The sequence below is a fragment of the Pogona vitticeps genome, chromosome 3, assembly GCF_051106095.1.
Source record: "Pogona vitticeps strain Pit_001003342236 chromosome 3, PviZW2.1, whole genome shotgun sequence".
In the NCBI taxonomy this organism is placed as follows: Eukaryota; Metazoa; Chordata; class Lepidosauria; order Squamata; family Agamidae; genus Pogona; species Pogona vitticeps.
The window spans coordinates 161,675,871-161,688,866 of NC_135785.1; the positions used below are offsets into that span (position 1 = coordinate 161,675,871).

At 38.7% G+C, this 12,996-nt stretch overlaps 1 protein-coding gene across 2 annotated transcripts in view; it reads right to left on the reverse strand.

Moving 5' to 3' along the window:
- FGF14 (fibroblast growth factor 14) overlaps nucleotides 1–12,996 on the reverse strand; it is a 386,515-nt gene that overhangs the window by 308,521 nt on the left and 64,998 nt on the right. The window lies entirely within an intron of this gene.

The following is a 12,996-nucleotide window of genomic DNA, read 5'->3' on the forward strand; positions in this document are numbered from 1 at the left end:
TTCAGCCCCCATCTTTGCTACTAGAATATATTTGCTAGCATCATCAAAACTCTTGTTTGCTTCTCGCATGTTTTGTCATACATTTCACCTGAGCCAAACATTTTGTTGAATTCTTAACACTACAGTATATTGATATTCTGAAGGAGGCCTATTCATAACTTCTACTATTTCTTTGGTTGCTTGGGGAATGCAGTGTGATGTAGTGCATAGAGCAGGGGTGGGCAATTAATTTCTACAGGGGGCCACATGAAAAATCTGAACTGTGTTCGGGGGCCAAAACAACTTTACTTAAAAATAAAAGATAAGCAACTGATCAACTTTAGACAAAAAGCTATAAATGGTTTTGATGTTCATCTTGTTCAGTGAGAGAAATCCAGTCTGTCTTGGGCTTGAACAAGTGCTTGAACACTGGACTGGAGCGACAACCGGCGGGCCGGACAGGAGCGGCACGTGGGCCATATGTGGCCCTCGGGCTGCACGTTGCCCAGGTCTGGCATAGAGTGACAGACTAGGACTGTGGAGGCCAGAGTTCAAATCCCCATCTAGCTGTGGAAACTCGAAATGGGGATATTCATATTTGTAAATGAATATCCCCCCATATATCCCCCCACAGGTGGAGATAATGAAGGTCCAGTGTCCACTCATGATTACGCTGCTGCTGCAAGCTGCACGGAGCCTTCCTATCGCTCCGTTGCTTGCGATAGATTAGCCAGTCCTGCCAGAAGGCAGGATGACAAGCCTCTCGGCCAGGTTGCAGAGTGGCTAATCCATCACGAGCAATGGAGTGATAGGAAGTCTCCATGCAGCTTGTGGCAGTGGTGTAATTGTGAGTGGACAGTCTGCCCCCAGGGGTCCAGACCCTTGTTATCTCCACCTGTGGGAGGATATTCATATTCATATACAAATACCCCCATCTTCATTGGAAAATGGGAACTAGCAAAACCACTCATTACATATCTCACTTCCCTTGAAAGCCCTGTCATGGTTGCTATAAGTCAATTACTACTTGATGGCACATAACTTTTTCTTTGCTTATTTACATAGAACACCATGAGCGTACATGCCACTTTTCAAAATATAAAAATGTAAAATGACCCTGTAAAATTTGTTCAAGGGAAGCAATGAAGAAGAGAGAAGTTGGGTCATGGGTAACTGGAGAAGAATGAAACTGCATCAATTCAGTTCCTTCCTTCCTTCTTTCTTTTTTGTTCATATCAGAGCACTGACGAATTTAAAATTATGGGTGTATGTGAAATATAGATAAAATTAAGAACAAATTAAGATTTTATGATAATTAGACTATTTTTGATCAGTAACAGGCTAATTCAGTAGTGTTATCTCAGCCATTTGCTATAACTTATTTTGTACATGTGGTAGGGTATCAACTGCATATACATAAATGCCGCATTGATTGAATTTCCCCACATCCACAAACAATTTATTCTCCATTCAAGTAACCCCATTTTACTTGATTATCCATTGATCTTCCTACTTTGCTTCAAAATCTATTCAGTGACTTCCAGAGGCGCCAGCTAGAGCGGGGCTTCCCAACCTTTTTTTGAGTCACAACCCCCTTTTATAATAGCCAAGGTAACCTGCAATTTCCCGCCATGTTTGGATAAAAAGGCATTTTTAATGAGGTAAAGAAAAAGCACTAAAAATAGGAAGGGAAGGCACGCATTTCCACGGTACTCATCAGTGACTGCCGACTCTGTGTCAAGACTGGCACATATGTTTTGTCAACTAATACAATCAGTGGTTGCAACAATGACTTTGGTTGTATCATAGGTCCCACCGCCCTCTATGAAAATTCCCAGAAATAATCCTTTGAGTATTATAATGTAGCCATATTGAAATAAATAAGTATTGAAAACCTTCATGGTAAAATTTCCTATTTCAAGTAAAAATAACCCTGGTGACCCACCAGAAAACACTTTGTAACCCTCTTGGGTTACTGTTAACCTACAGATTGGGAATCTATTTGTTAGCATCTCATCCTGGTGGGAGACACTCTTCAGCAATCATCCATTCGGCAAGGCATATTGTTTTTGCTCTCCATTTAGCCTTGCCTCTTCTGGTTTAATATTTAACGCTTAGGAGGTATGCAGGAAACTTTCCCTTGATTTAAGTCATCATCTAGGGCAGTGGTTCTTAACCTTGGGCTACTCAGGTGTTTTTGAACTGCAACTCCCAGAAACCCCAGCCAGCACAACTGGTGGTGAAGGCTTCTGGGAGTTGCAGTCCAAAAACACCTGGGTAACCCAAGGTTAAGAACCACTGATCTAAGGGGGTTGGTGTCCATGAAGTGGATAGATTTGGTGATGTATTACCCTAATTCATTTATTATTTAAATTACATGTATATGAGTTTAGTTCATTTGGAAAGCATTTCCCAGTCACTCCAAATGTGTTGGACTAACTCCCATAACTGTTCACAGCCGGTTCTCTGGGGAGTGAGAGTTATATCCCAATACATCTGGAGGGCCACAAGTTCAGGAAGGTTGCAGTAGAGAATTTGTTGCATCTGTGGACAGTATTATTAAATGAGTGACACTGGATTTTGCTGTTACCAGCATGAAATAAGGAGTGTCTGGCTCCTGGTTTTGTTTTGTTTTAATTGTAAAACAACCATAAAGTTTTTGTCTAGCTTCTTTGCTAATATGTCTTCCACAGCAGTATCCTAAAAAAAGGTAAGTGATACCTTTCTTAAACTACTAAAATTTCACAAACTAGTGCCAGCTTTAGAGTTCCTCAGAACTCTTTATCAGTCTAGGCATTACAGATTTGGAGAACATAGCAGTATGGGAACTATGAGAACCATATTCCCAAGTGACCACAGTACTAATACAAGAAATACTCTTGCAAGCACTTTATGTACTTCATACTACAGTGTATTTTGTCAAGCTGTCTGTTTGTGATGTTGTTGAACTATAGCCCCATGGATCTTGACAACTGGTCATCTGGCTGCTCTTGACAGAAGCTGAAGTCTAAGAACATCAGGGAGGGAGCTCACTGAAATCATCTGAACTGTGGGAGACCCTCAGTGTATATAAATTTTTGCTTTTAATTTTAATTAGGTATTTCTCACAGTGCCACCACTGCTGCTCTGACTAATCCATTTAGACAATAAGTGATCAAAACAAGGGGTGGCTAAGTCCCCAGCCCATGGGGACTGAAATCCAGGACTAAGTCACAACTGAAGAAGGCCCATTGAATCAATGGACCTTATGGAGGAACTGACTCACCAAATCTGCATTGATTCAATGGGCCTAATCTGGTTATGACTTAGTACTAGACTTCAGCCATTCATTTAGTATGTATCTCACTCACAGAAGCACTAAGCTTCTGTTTAAGAAGTTGTTTGGATGTACAAATGTATTAGCTTCCATAGAATAGAGTCATAGAATAATAAAGTTGGAAGGGGCATATAAGGCCACGGGGTCCAACCCCATGCTCAATGCAGGAATACAAATCGAAGGATATCTGCTAGCTGGTTATCTAAATTTCTCTCAAATGTCTCCAGTGCTGGAGCACTCACCACTAGAGATGGGAGTATTCGTATTCGTATATGAATATCCCTGCACAGCTGGAGTTAACGAGGATCTGGCCCCTGGGGCTGGACCGTCCATTCACACGTCCGCCACTGCCGCTGGCCCGGCTCATCCTTCCAATCACTCCCCAGCACCATTCTCTTTCCGGCTGTCTAGCCACTCCTGGCAGAGGGAGGAGGGACAAGTCTCCCTCCAAGGCTGCCGAGTGGCTAGCCGAGTGGCGCTCCAGAGCGATCGGAAGGAAGAGAGGGGCCGCCGCCACCACCACCACCGGATGTGTGAATGGATGGTCTGGCCCCAAGGGGGCGGACCCTCGTTAACTCCAGCTGTGCAGGGATATTCATATATGAATGCCTCCATCTCTACTCACCACCTCTCAGGGTAATTGATTCTGTTGCTGTATTAACACACAGAAAGCCAAGAAGGGAATGTTACATGAAAAGCACAGGAGAACAACACTTACCACCTTCATAAGAAAGACTGAATGCTAGTCTTCTTCCTGAATTGGCACATTTAGGGGCATACATTTCAACTAACACCTCACATTAAAAATAAACCTATGACTGTACTGTGCCAATTCAGAAAACCAAGCTTTGAATCAGCACTAAATATCCCAAAAGAAAGTGATTTTTTTTAAAAAAAAATTAGACTTTAGACATTTGGAAATTATAGCTAGAGTGGCACAGTGCATCAATTACTGAACGGTGACTCAACAGTTGTGTGAATCCTCTTGATTCAGTGACTCTGCTAGTTGGGACTGAATCCAGGACTGTGAAATCTTTTCCAATGTGGTAAAATCTTTTATTTAGATTAACCAAAAGTATTTCTTCTGCTGTTTTCTTAAAAAAGAATAGAAATACTGTACATAGGGTTACCAACTACTGTTAATGGCAAACCATCATTGTCAATTCAATAGGATCACATAAAACTTTTTATCAGTAAGTGTTGCCTTTTCCTACCTTTCTAATTAGAAAAAAGATGGCTGAGGTCAGTGAAATTAATTAGCCTGCTTAGAAGGTAACAAGTTTTAATTGGACAGTTGCAGATAATTATAGTTTTATGTGCTACCCAACTATGTCTTACTTGAGAAGGTAATTTTCCAGTCAACATATTAAAAAAAAATAGATACGTGCATTCAGTATTCAGAAGTAACCTTAAGCCCTAAAGCCTGGCTACAGTACAAGAGCAAGGAGGAGTGTAAGAAGAGTGTTGTGGTGTATCTGCAGCCCTTAACCTGTACATTTGGCAAATCTCTTGCTTCATCTGCTTACAGAATTTATTAGCTGCTGTTCAAAATTCTGCATTTTCCTAAACTTGCATTTACAAATAGCAAAGTCAATTAAAACATACAGCAATATTTAAAAAAAAACAACACAGCAGAGTGTGTGGAAACAATAAAATAAGATCAGTAAATCCAGTTGCCTTCTATTTCAGCTTGTCAAAATCTACACAGGGCCACTGAAAACAAATAGAAATGTTGCCCGTCCTTCTCAGTTCTAGGCCTACCTAAAAAGCAGCAAGAAGGAAAATTATTATATCTGCTACAGGGGGTGTAATTGTGTTGAGACCACCCATCACTGAAAAGGCATTGTTCCTTGCGCACACCACACAAATTTGCCTTCATAGTTCAAATCTTACCTCAGCCACAAATTTACCAGGTGGCCAAAGGCAACTCACATTTCTCAGCTTTAAACCCTTGCCTGCAGTTCAACAGTACTGGTAGCTGTGGCCCAATGAAGGTGGTGCCTCATCCTGCCACCTTGGGGTGAAGCACCAGACCTGCTTGGACCATGGGCTGCTGGTACATATCACAACTGTTAAAATATTATAAATAAGATAATGTGTGAAGGATTTTAAACCCTGGAAATGTGCTGTATAAATGCTTGCTGTTTTTAAATTGGTACCATAAAGTACTCTTTAAGGTCATGGCTTTAACTTCCAGGGTGCTGAGCAAGTAAAGAACAATAATTGCATTTGCTTTATCTTTAGGCTCGCAAAAGCCATTAGAAACAGAAGAGAGGGCACTATCATCCCATCCTAAAGGACAAATGTTTATGGCAGTAATAAATAACATATAATATGTGTTTTAGTTCAGGAGGCACTTATTGCTACCGTACACTTAAAAGGTAGGAAATAATACAAGAATTCTGCTGCTAACTATGTGCTGTTACCCTTTACTTCAAAAACTTGTAAGAATCCAGAGTTACTTTGCGCTCAAAATTTCATTGTTGTACAGATAAAAACAGCTTAGCATGCTATACTGTATCAAGGGGGGGGGGGAATGGAAAAATGAGATTTTGGCTTTTAAGAAACAAAGTAACACTTTGTTTACCAGATCTTAGGTTCACATTTAAATCCTCCTTGTTACATAGACCATTGTTAGTCTCTGAGGTTTAGCAATTTATGAGATGTTATCAATGTTCTTATTCAATCTGTAAGCATTTTATAGTTGCATTGTTAGAAGCTGCCCCATGGGCCTATCAGGTAGAACTGTGGGTTATAAGTAAATATCAATTAATGTATTAATCAATGAAGATTTTCGGCCCATGGTAACTCTCTCACCTAGCCAATGGACAAGGCAATCCTGGCTGGAAGTGAACTATATGGACATATTGATGATTTTGTAGAAGTTACTTTAAAAAATTAGCCATGGAAACAGATAGTTAGTAAAACAATTAATGAATTGGCAACACAGCAACATTTGCATTCAATAGTATTTGAGAATTTATTACAGTAGATCTAGCAATAGCCACACCACTGCAAGGCTGTTGATTCTGAAATTTAGAACTGCAGCTTCACGGCTTTACCTGGAGAAGGGGTGAGTTGGGATAATTACATCCACCCATCAGCAGCTCTACAGCATTGCTGCCTTTTAATTGGCAGCTACAATTCTGCTTAGGTTTCATACGCATAATTCATGCAAGAGAAGAAATATTTAAGACAGGTCCTTAAATATTTACATGCCATTCCCACATAGCAAGTAGGTCAAGAGAGAAAGAAACAGATAGGAAAGAGAAAATACAGCAGGCTTTCTTTCTTATATTTGCTTGACTTGTACTGTTTCTCTTTTTCTCTGTCTCTGGAGGTGAAACAAAAGAATAAAAATAATCCTTTACCGTTGAGCCAGCTTAGTTTCCATTTAAACACAAGCAAACAGAAAGTCCTGTGCCAAAAGCCCCATGAAGATTGAACTTTTGCTGCTAAGATCATTTATTTAGCACTGCTGAAACCAAGCAGGAACTTGTCCCTTGAGCAAAGAAATGGAACTTGGATCATCGCACTGTCTTCAAAGACAAAGCAAAACAAAGAGAAAGCACAAGTAGGGAAAGGCGAGTGACTATTTTTACTTTGAGTCTTTCCAATATTATTCTGTGTTACTCATATGCTTGTGTTATCTACCTGAATTATAGCTGTATGAGAAGCAGTTGTGTTTGTTCCATGCTAGAGTGGGTAGCATCCGGTTCTTTAAAAAGAGCCAAAGTCTGATAAAACAAAACAGAACAAAAACCTCTTCTGCCTAGGAGACCTAAAAAGGTTCTACTATGGCAAGCCAACTGATGACTCCTCACTACTTCTGATTGAAAACAGCTTCCAAAGCAGACAGCCATGTGACGATGCAGCCTGTCATGCTGTGTTACATGTTGTACGATTTATTAATATACAGGAGCAACTAGGCACCAAATGCATGTGAAAGAATTTTTGATTAATTGGGGGGGAGGTTGGAAAAACATATAATTAGGACTGGGCTTGTAATGTCTCACAAGAGCATCACTGCATGCTTATACATTAGATCCTAATTGAAAGGTAGGTAAAGGTTCCCCTTGACATTTAGTCCAGTCGTGTCCGACTCTAGGGCACGGTGCTCATCCCCATTTCCAAGCCATAGAGCCAGCATTTGTCCGAAGACAGTTTCCGTGGTCACGTGGCCTGTGTGACTTAGACACGGAAGGCCGTTACCTTCTCACCAAGGTGGTACCTATTTATCTACTCGCATTTACATGCTTTCAAACTGCTAGGTTGGCAAGAGCTGGGACAAGCAATGGGAGCTCACTCCGTCACGTGGATTTGATTTTACGACTGCTGGTCTTCTGACCCTGCAGCACAGAGGCTTCTGCGGTTTAACCTGCAGCACCACCACAAAAAGTATTGAAAGGTACTAATTAGCAAATATCTGTGAAATAGTGGTTGTTGTGGGTTTGAAAAATCTGCAGTAGCTGAACATGCTCTAAAACAAACTGGACATGAAATTCTATTTCAAAATACCGAAATACTGGAAAACACCAGCAATCATTATGTCAGACTGCACAAGGAAGCCATTGAAATCCACAAGCACCAGGAAAGTTTGAAACTCAACAAAACTTGGCTCCCAGCTCTCAAAAATACAGTGTGCAAAAGGTCAACGAACTCTACCCAGCCACAAGGTCCGGGGATCACTACACACAAAAGGCCAGCTAATGACACCCATCAACCACAGTGACAGATAATCTCTCCTTCTTATCACAACAATACACCCACAACAAGACACACTAATCACCCATCTACAGAAAAAGACAAAAGCCCATCTCACAGTCATAAATACTCCACTCCCAAGCCAACTACACCAGAGCACAGAGTGCTGCCCTCTGAAGATGCCAGCCACAGAGACTGGCGAAACGTTAGGAACAACAACCTTCAGAACATGGCCAAAGGGCCCAAAAAACCCACAAAAACCATTAGATCCCGGCCGTGAAAGCCTTCGCAAATACATCTGTGAAATACTAGGCAGGAAGTGTCCTCTTATGACACTGATAGGCCTCTGATTCTGCCCCATACCTCTTACATAGTGAGCTTTTTGTATTTTGGGCACCCCTTCCTCACAGATGCTTTGGCAACCTTATACCTCAACAGGAAGACCTACTTGACTCATCATCTTCAGCAGAAGGCCACTGGATCTGTTTCCTGCCTGATATTACTATTCTCTTCAAATCTGCTTTGTATTTAGACTGAGATGGGAAAGTTGTTTTGTAGGAATGTAACACTCAGAAGATTCTAGGGGCTGTAGTCCAAAAATGTAACATTTCACCATCTCTGTATTCATATTCAGGAGATAGTTTTTTTTATTCACTTCCTAGTAGTTACTCACCACAGCATGCTTTTGTCCCTGCAACTAGCCTTCTCAACAGAATATTGCTGTGTCTATAATCCTTCTTTGATGAAGATGGAAAGAGTGTGGCAAACTCCTTATTTTGCAACATCTATTCACAATGTTCAGTTTATTCTACTAATTGTGATTTTGTATCTGAGCCAACTGCAGGCTACGAGGGGAAGAAACTGACTTCTTTGGAATACCTTTAAAAAATTCTATCTAATAATGGAACATTTCCCAGCACTCCTGATATTGGCTACTGTGATGGTAATATAGGAAAAAAGAACTGGCTGGGTTACCAGTATTCATTTTACAATAAAAATCTTACTGGCATTGACGGAAGGGAACCATCATTTTAAAATTTGCTGCTGATACGACATAGGCACACAGTACATTTTCAGGTGGCAGGGAAATACTTGACACAAAAAAGTTACCACATGTCAGCTGGCATCTTTTTAAGATAGTGTACATTAGTCACTGATCCCAAACAACTACCTGAAAACCAGAGGCGTTTTTTTCAAAGAAAGGTTTCACTAACGATCCATTACAACAACTTGCGATTTCATAATAGCTTCAGAACTCCCTAATGCCTCTTTCATTCGTAAGGGCACCCTGATTTGCTTGGAGGTCTTTTAACTAACATATTATGTGCTAATCAAAATGGCAACATTGTTCAGCAGACGTTGAAATTAAGGCTTGCATTGATATCAGACTAAGCAGCAATATTTCAAAGGAATAATGTAACTTTAAAATTAAAAAAAGAGAAACAACATACAGAATTTAGCCTTGTAGTGATTGAATGACTGCAAAAACAACCTTGTTAGTCTAATATTACTTTTACAGGAAATAGAATAATTTCAGAATGTAGATTTGGCAGCTCTGAATATATTGTCTAACAACTGAAACCAGTGTGGCATGGCAGATATCGGGCTTTGATGTGGAAACTGATGTTTAAATCTCTGTTCAGCTGTGAAACACATTCAACAGTCTTGGGGAAGTTGGCTTTCTGGCAACATTGAACAGGACAATGGAAAGTATTCTAGGTGGACACTTAATTAGATGCCATCTTCTTAGGTTTCTCCATATATTTCTCTCTCTCAAGATGCTCTCCAGGATTACTTTCCTACAAAATTTACATTCCTACATAACCCTAATGAGTGGACAGCTCTGATCTTTTTATCCTCTCAAGCCACTTTGTGTTTTTTGTTCTTCCTCAATTTTTGATTTTTTTTTAACGTCACTGTTCTTTAGATCCTTCCATTCTGCTTTTCGTTGCTATTAGATTTATTCTATGGTTGTTTTGTTTACTAGATACAAGGTTATATTCTGTTGTATTTTACATTCTTGTATTTTACATTCTTGTATTTTAAGAATGTAACCTCTGTTTTGATAACTGCCCAATGTGTTTTGACTACTGAGTGGTTTAGAAACGTACAAGTAATATTTTTTATTTATTTATTTATTTATTTATTTATTTATTTATTTATTTATTTATTTATTTATTTATTTATTTATTTACAGTATTTGATTTGATTTATATCCCGTCCATCTGGTATATTTATACCACTCAGTAGAAGGCACTTAGGAAGTGGAAAAATACATGTTCTACTGGTCCTTATTAGAACCTAATATAATCATGACCTAATCATCGAGTACTTAGAAACCCTATGATAATGTGCTTAAAGATTATATTTTGCTTTGTTTAAAGAGTCCCTAGTATAAATATTTTTACAATCCACCAAGGCAGATGTCAGAGGTCTTGAAGAACTGAGCAGGGCTTTCATTCAATATTGCATAAACAGATCAAGCAATACTTTTATAATATTATGTCCTCTAATGTAGTCAAAGTTTGCCTTGTTGTTCTACTTTTGGGTTATTTATAAACAACAACACTTAAGGTATAGAAAACTATCAGATGTTACTTTATTTTGAAAAAAACCATGTCCTTGATTCATTGTCTGTAATCAGTTTATGACCATAGTACAGGCCCTTAAGAGTAACAAAACCTGCACCTTCCCATACTTGAAGTTACTCACATTTGTTAGGGCAATAAAAAAGAAGATGCAAAAGAAATGGGATGATTAGCAATACAGAGGGTGCATCCATTTATTCCTACCTTGAGAATTTTCTCAGTAAATTGATTGGCTATTTTCTAGATGGCATATTTAGATGCAGCACAAAGAATGCACTTCCCAGATGTATATCATTTAGTTCAATTTCTACCCATGTTTTTTTTTACTACTCTTGAGTTTAAAAGAGCAAGCATCTCCTTAACTGAAAGGCTAAAGATTTGGGATTCCCAGTCCCCCTTCTTTAAGTAAACTAAATAACACTTCATGAAACAATCTAGCTTTTTCCCTCTGAGAGTGAAATTACAAAATTTTTTGCAATGTTGTAAGGCTTTTTTGAAGAAGCTTTGTATCTGTTCTTTGAAATAAGAAAAAAAAGTTTTGGAATAATTAACTTTTTAAAAATTCTTCCAACCATGATGACCTTTTTTACTATGCCAAAAGATCTTGCTTTATTTTCGTATATAATGGCTTATAATCTTTTTTTTTTAATGCTTTGTTACATTTTTTGGAAACAGTAATACCTAGATATTTAATATGTTTAGACTGTAAATGAATCCAAAATCCATTGCTACCTTTGTAGTATCTTTTTATTGAGATTGAATCATAACATTTCAGATTTTGTACTGTTGATTTTTACACCTGCCATTTGTCCATCAATTTAAGTTCAGACCACAGATCTAGAATTATCTCTTTTAGGGTTTGAAAGAATCAGAGCCATGCCTTCTGCAGATAAACGCTACGTTCTCTTGGTCCTATTTTATTACTGGATTTATATATCAGCTGCTAAAAGTTATATCATAATTGTGAACAAAAGAAGTGGCAATGAACACCTCTATCTCATTTTTCTCCCCAGTTTTATTTTCTTTGTTTCATATCTATTCTAATGAAAGCAAATAAATCTCTATGTAATCAGCTAATTAGTTGGAGAAGCACAGCACCCATATTTATTTAAATGAATAATTGTTCCAAGAAGGACCATTCTAACTTGTCAAAAGCTTTACCTGCATCTAAAGATAGCTTCTTAGTTTTACAATAGTGGACAATATTTAGAATGTCTAACTGCATCAGCTATTTATCTGCTGGGCATTAAGCCCACATGATCCAATAAAGCATAGCAAGGCACAATATGTGTAAGACTTGCAACTAGAACTGCTTGCAAATAATTTTGTATTTTGATTGATTAGTGTTATAGGATGGTATGATTCCACCTCCTGAGTAATCTTTCTTGGTTTAGGAATTAACACAATACATGAAGTCTTCCAAGACTCTGGAATACCTTCTCTTTTCATAATGCTATTTAACAAATCAGTCATCATTAAGGCTAACATATCTTTAATTTTCTTTACAAAAATTATCATTAAATACATCATTACCAGGAGATTTATTGTTTTGAAGCTCAGTTACAGCTTTTCTAACCTCATCTGCTTTTATCTGCCCATTGAACAAGTCCCTGTGTTCCTGGCTGAGTTGCTTAATTGGAACCTGAATTAATTAACATTCTATTTCTTCTTGAGACAGCTTGATTGATTGATAAATCCTAAATCCTGCCCCAATTGATTTTTTATCCCAAGGTACTTTATTCTTTTTGGTTGTAATTGAAGTAATTATCTTCTGGGTTAACTTTTTTTTTCCTTGAGTCTAGAGGCTAATAATTTAGAGGGTTTATTTCCAAACTCATGTTTTTGCTGTACTTAAAGTAAATTAGATAAAATTTTGTATGTTTCTAATGCACCCAGTTCAGCTCTCTTCTGAAGTAAGATTCTATACATTTTAGCCTCACCTGCTTTTTTGTGTACTTTTTCTGACTTAGTAATATCCTTTAATAAGGCATCTCATTTTAGTTTGCATTGCTTGTTAGCAGCAGATGTTGTAAAGAAAGCTGACCGCCGAAGAATTGATGCCTTTGAATTGTGATGCTGGAGGAGGCTCTTGAGAGTCCCCCGGACTGCAAGGAGAACAAACCTATCAATTCTAAAGGAAATCAAACCTGAGTGCTCACTGGAAGAACAGATCCTGAAGCTGAGGCTCCAGTACTGTGGCCATCTCATGAGAAGAGAAGACTCCTTGGAAAACACTTTGATGTTGGGAAAGTGTGAAGGCAAGAGGAGAAGGGGACGACAGAGGATGAGATGGTTGGACAGTGTCATCGAAGCAACCAACATGAATTTGACCAAACTCTGGGAGGCAGTGGAAGACAGGAGGGCCTGGCGTGCTCTGGTCCATGGGGTCACAAAGAGTAGGACACGACT